This window comes from Lontra canadensis, unplaced genomic scaffold (assembly GCF_010015895.1).
Source record: "Lontra canadensis isolate GAN:19392208 unplaced genomic scaffold, GSC_riverotter_1.0 scaffold1, whole genome shotgun sequence".
NCBI classification, from domain to species: Eukaryota; Metazoa; Chordata; class Mammalia; order Carnivora; family Mustelidae; genus Lontra; species Lontra canadensis.
The window spans coordinates 8,038,563-8,045,096 of NW_022630995.1; positions in this window are offsets into that span (position 1 = coordinate 8,038,563).

Below are 6,534 nucleotides of genomic sequence, written 5' to 3' on the forward strand. Positions count from 1 at the left end.
TATTTATTTTAGAGAGAGGGAGAGCACACAGGCACATCTGGAATAGGGGGGAAGGAGCAGAGGAGGAGAATCTTCAAGCAGACTCCCCACTGAGCATTGAGCCCTAGAATGTGGGGCTCTATTCCATCACTCATGGGATCATGACCTGAACCAAAACCAAGAGTTGGACGCTTAGCCAAATTAGTACCCAGGTTCCCCTCAAGTATGAAGATTTCAGATATGGCTTTGGGAATGCCCAACAGAGGGGAGTCCTGGAGCCAGTTAAAAACTTTCTAGAGCTGATTGTTTGCATTTTGACTGACTCCTAGTTATCTAGAAAACTGAGAAGCTACTGTGAGTGCATACTGATACAAATAATAGAAGCTAACATTTATTGAGGGCTTTTCATGTGCTGGGTATTGTGTTAAACATGCATTTTAATCTGCTTAATCTTCACAACATCATTAGATGCTACTATTTTCAACCTCAATTTGCAGATTATGAAATTTGGAGGATAAATACCTTGCTTAACATGACACAGATAACAGGTAGCAGGCCAGGATTTGAACTCAAGCTGTCTGTTTCCCAGGGAATCACCCAATGTAGCCAGTTACCTTCACTTGAACAAACAGCCTACTTCAGCATGTTTTTAGCAGGAGGAATAATGAAGCAATCTAAATAGCACCACTTCTGAGCTACTTCTTGGAGTTTTAAGCATTAAAATGAGCTATATACAACTGAATGAGCCAAAGAAAAAGATACCCATTACATTGTTAATTGAGAAAACAAGTTTTAAACTATATATATTATGTTCTCATTTGTACACTTTCAAGCAAACCTTAAAAACAGAAACAAAAGCCCTACACCTGTGTTTAAATGTGAATAGGAATTAACCTGGAATGATAACATGCCAAATTATTAGTAATGGTTAGTTCTGAGGGATGTAACTGGAGGTGGGAAGGAAAAGAATATCACTTTTACTTTATAGGTGGCTGTCTTATTGTATTTTTATGTCCATGATCATTTATTACTTTGCTTTGAAATTTAAAAAGGAAATAAGAAAATATATCCAGAGAGAATTGATACATAACATTATCCAAATACTGAAATCCCTAATGCCACATTTGAATAAGTACAGAGTGAGATTTCTATATCTCATAATCTTTTTGGAGTTCACACTGAAGAACCTCCATCCATGTGGATGATAGCTCAGAGTCTTCCATGAGACTCTCACCCTCGCAACGCTGAATAAAGACGCAGCTGGCTTCCCTTCTCCTCAACCGTATGACCCAACTCAACTCCTCTGAATCATTTTAGAGTGGGATAAGAACAGTGATTATTCACACTAGCAGTGACCAGAACCAAGCAGAGATGGAGTTTCTGAAGAAGAGCTCCTGTAACTGGTGGCTAGGTTCCAGCTGTGACCTTTGACCTTGGCCAAGTGGCTCTTGATTTAGAATGACTGGACTCAGCAAGTATGGTCTTAGTACTTCAGAGGTCACTGAGTATCTTGAAGTAATTCGGGTTTGTTCTTCCTCAGAAACTCAGTCTTTCAGCTAAGTGGCTAGCCAGATTTTGTGCAGGAGAAGACGGTAGAAATATCTTTCAACAGTGATGCACTAGGGCTGGGTGGGACTCCCTTGCCAAAGCTGACTGTGCGCCTCTCCTTGCCTCTGAGCTTAATGACCTCCTGTTACTGAAATGGGCTATGATGGGGACTATTTATACCACACAAATCAGCAAACACTATAAATCGAGGCTCCCCTAGACAATTCAACATTTACGTGCATGCCACTAGCCTCAAGGTATTTTAAATCATGAACATAGAAACTTCTCAAGTTGTTCTAGGTCTTTCGAATCACACTCTGTTCTTTGAGAAACCCACAAGACTTAACTCCTCTCTGCTCTTATAAAGGAGCAGTCATATGGGAATAGATGAAACACTTGGGTATTGCTTGTCCAAGAACAGTAGTCATTCTCCAGAAGGTCCCACAAGTGGCACCAGAAGACTCCATCAGCCTGATATTTACTGGACAAATTCCCCCACCATGCCCTGAAAAAGCCTCTGTCCTTAAAATGAAAGCAGGAAGAAAAATATTTTTCACCATGATCTGGGGAGTAAATGGACTTGGGGAGAAGGAACTGCCAGGGCAAATCCCTGGCAAACCCATCTCTGAATACCTGAGCCCTGTCCCCCTTGAGATCCATGTATTCCCAGGACAAAGGTCCCAATCAGGGTATTTCTTCCCAGTCTTTGTTTTCCTCTTTGTTCCATATCAGTTACGGAGCCTAAGGGTTCTTTCTTGTGAGAAGATCTGTTTATTTCTAGAACAGATCACAAGGCAGCAGCAGCCACAGGAGTCTGTAGTCTGTCCTTATGATGAGTATTTAATAAGAACTTTGAACCTGCAGTGACATACACTACACAGGCAGCCTTCTCCTTCTCAACAAACCCGTCTGGGAGCCCAGCTGAAGGGAGTGCTGGCTTCAACACACCTCTCCACCTGGCACCCGGCTCTCACTACCAACAGCGATCCATACCTCGGGATTTACCCAGTCGTCTGAGAAGCTGTAATGCCTACCTGTAGATCCCCCAGCCCAGGGACGCAAAGTTTTTGAGTAGAAAGAACCTCAAGTTATCTTGCCAGCCACTCCATTTTGTAGATGAATAAATTAACACAAACATGTTAGGTGACTCCTCCAATATCACGTGGTGAGCTAGCAGAACCAAAACCAAGATCCAAGGACTTTGTCCTTCAAAGCCTGTGCTCCTGACCACTAGGATATGATCAGTTGAAATCTTTGTCATCCCTCCAAGTCCAACTGGATGGGCTATACTCTTCGTTCCTTGGAGTCCCAATAGGTACCATCTCTGCGTACTCTGACTCACCATTATGTTCTGCATATCTTTATCTTGCTCGGTGTTGTATTCAAATCACCTATGTTCTTAGTCTCTTTCTTTCTTCCTTCTGGAATGTGTATTTCCTGAGCTGGAAATGGGTCCTCTTTTTCTTCCTCCTCAGCAGCCTCTGGCTTAGTGCCCTTGGTTCTTTTTTTTTTTTTTTTTAATTCTTTTCAGCATAACAGAATTCATTGTTTTTGCACCACACCCAGTGCTCCATGCAATACGTGCCCTCCTTAATACCCACCACCTGGATCCCCGAACCTCCCACCCCCCACTTCAAAACCCTCAGATTGTTTTTCAGAATCCGTAGTCTCTCATGGTTCACCTCCCCTTCCAATTTCCCTCAACTCCCATCTCCTCTCCATCTCCCTATGTCCTCCATGTTATTTGTTATGCTCCACAAATAAGTGAAACCATATGATACTTGACTCTGCTTGACTTATTTCACTCAGCATAATCTCTTCCAGTCCTGTCCATGTTGCTACAAAAGTTGGGTATTTAACCTTTCTGATGGAGGCATAATACTCCATAGTGTATATGGACCACATCTTCCTTATCCATTCATCCGTTGAAGAGCATCTTGGTTCTTTCCACAGTCTGGCGACCGTGGCCATTGCTGCTATAAACATTGGGGTACAGATGGCCCTTCTTTTCACTACATCTGTATCTTTGGGGTAAATACCCAGTAGTGCAATGGCAGGGTCATAGGGAAGCTCTATTTTTAATTTCTTGAGGAATCTCCACACTGTTCTCAAAGTGGCTGCACCAACTTGCATTCCCACCAACAGTGGAAGAGGGTTCCCCTTTCTCCACATCCTCTCCAACACATCTTGTTTCCTGTCTTGCTAATTTTGGCCATTCTAACTGGTGTAAGGTGGTATCTCAATGTGGTTTTAATTTGAATCTCCCTGATGGCTACTGATGATGAACATTTTTTCATGTGTCTGATAGCCATTTGTATGTCTTCATTGGAGAAGTGTCTGTTCATATCTTCTGCCCATTTTTTGATATGATTGTCTGTTTTGTGTGTGTTGAGTTTGAGAAGTTCTTTATAGATCCTGGATATCAACCTTTTGTCTGTACTGTCATTTGCAAATATCTTCTCCCATTCCGTGGGTTGCCTCTTTGTTTTGTTGACTGTTTCCTTTGCTGTGCAGAAGCTTTTGATCTTGATGAAGTCCCAAAAGTTCATTTTCGCTTTTGTTTCCTTTGCCTTTGGAGACATATCTTGGCTGATATGGAAGAGGTTACTGCCTATGTTCTCCTCTAGGATTCTGATGGATTCCTGTCTCATGTTGAGGTCTTTTATCCATTTCGAGTTTATCTTTGTGTATGGTGTAGGAGAACGGTCGAGTTTCATTCTTCTACATATAGCTGTCCAATTTTCCCAGCACCATTTATTGAAGAGACTGTCTTTTTTCCACTGTATATTTTTTTCTGCTTTGTCAAAGTACCCTTGGTTCTTAATAAGTATGTACTGAATGGAAACAAACTGACCTGAGATTTGAGTTTTTTCTGAGGTAGTTCTCAGTTGCACATGCAGAAGAAGCAACTAGAAAGCTTATTAAAATGTAGATTCCTGAAATTCTGCAGCAAGAGCTCTTGCGAGAAATCTAAGAACCTGCATTTTCAACAAACCAACCAATGATTCTGAAGCATTGGGGGATCTATGCTTTCTTTCCCAGGCTCTTTTGTGACAAAATCTATTTGTGAGATGGTTGGCCAAGATGAAAGGGGTCACTGAGTTCACAGAGCATGCAGAGGGGATGGGACCACACAGAGTTGGACGCTAGAGTCCTAGTTTCATTTAACAAATGTTCTCAGATCGGCTATGAGGTGAGGAACCAAATGCTTCTGTCAAGTGCCCCCCTCACCAATATCCCCCACTCCCAGACCTGAGATCTTTTTTTTACGGGGGGGGGGGGGAGTAGAGAAGGAGGGACCAATAAAGCCTTTCTGCCCATTGAAATCATTTTGAAAGTCACAACTTCCAAGAGTAGGTAGGCATTTTAGGAAGAATACAGAGCTTCAACAGAGACTCGTAACAACACTGACATTCTGCAAGGTGATACGCTCAATTAGTTAATGTTTGTAAAGTGCTTTGATCTCATGAATCAGTGAGATAATCCCAGGCCTTGTTTACTGAGGACCTCTCTTCCCAAGGGCTCAAAGTGGTTTACAGGCAGCAAACCCAATTCCTTGCTTGCCAGTTCAGAGGGACACTCGGATAAAGTGGGGGAGCAGTGGTGGCCTTGCAACCACGCTGCTGGAGGGCACTGTGCATGTCGTGGGCGTGGTGATGGTCCGGGCGGGGGAAACATCACAGAGCCCAGCAAGTCCCAGGAGCTGCAGCTGATCTTCTGTACTCGCTTATCACCTGTGCGGGCTGCTTGCTGTCAGTGCAGAGTTAACATCTATTGATGAGTCTGTCTCCTGCACTCGGCTGGGAGTTGCTTGGGCAGAGAAACTGGGTCTTTTAGCTTCGCATGACCTGGCCATTGTCCAAGCCTCCAAGTTAGCACATCCAGCTTTCCCTCTCCCTCACCACCCTCCAGCCAGACTTGTCTTGCTGTTTCTCCCACATACCATGCACATTTCATTTGGGGGCCTTTGGCACCAAAGTCATTCACCACACGGCTGCCTTTAAGGCATTCAAATTGCAGCTCAGCTGTAGTCCTCCCATGACCCTGACCATTCTTCCTTTTTTTTTTTTTTTAAGATTTTTTTTTTTTATTTACTTATTTGAGAGAACAAGAGAGTGGGGGTGGGGAGGAACAGAGGCAGAGCGACAAGCAAACTCTGCGCTGAGTGTGGAGCCCAATTCAGGGCTAATCTCATGACCCGAAGACCATGACCTGAGCTAAAACCAAGAGTCAGAGGCTTAACCGACTGGGTCACCCAGGTACCCCTACCCTGACCATTCCTATCTAAATGTATACTCCCTAGTCACTCTCAAACTCATCACTCTGCTTTGTAACTGATTTGCTTCATAACACCTGTATTTTCTGACACTATCCTAATTTTTATTTCATATTACTTATTGGTTCTTTGAGATTTTGATACTATCATGTTGGGGGATGGTGGCTGTGTTCTTTTTTTTTTTTTCCCCCTTTCCTATTTATGTCTATTTTTTTTCTTCTACAATAGTCTGCAGGCATTTGAGAGTAGGGACTTTATCTTACTCATCTTTGTAACCCTGGTATCTAGGAGGGTTTAAGTGGTCAATAAAATACTGTTCTTTGAAATGCTGGTTGTTTCAGTACCTTGTGTAGCACTTAATAAATACTCATGAATACATGAGCAAATATAAGATACACAGGAAGTACCGATGCTACAAGATACAGCCTTTACTTCACTAAATTGTTGGTTAATCCAGACAAGTGTGACAGGATTGGATTACTATATAGCTGGTATAAACTGACCATCTTTGATTCTTAGCTGTCTTTTAGCCAATGACATACCCGGCCTGCAAACCTTTCGATTTTTTTACTCCATTATTTCTAATGTCTTTCTTTTCCTTTTCCATTTCCATTGCTCTCTAGTCCATGTTTTTAAAATTTTGCATGTATTTCTTTCTTCCTTCCTTCCTTCCTTCCTTCCTTCCTTTCTTTCTTTCTTTCTTTCTTTCTTTCTTTCTTTCTTTCTTTCTT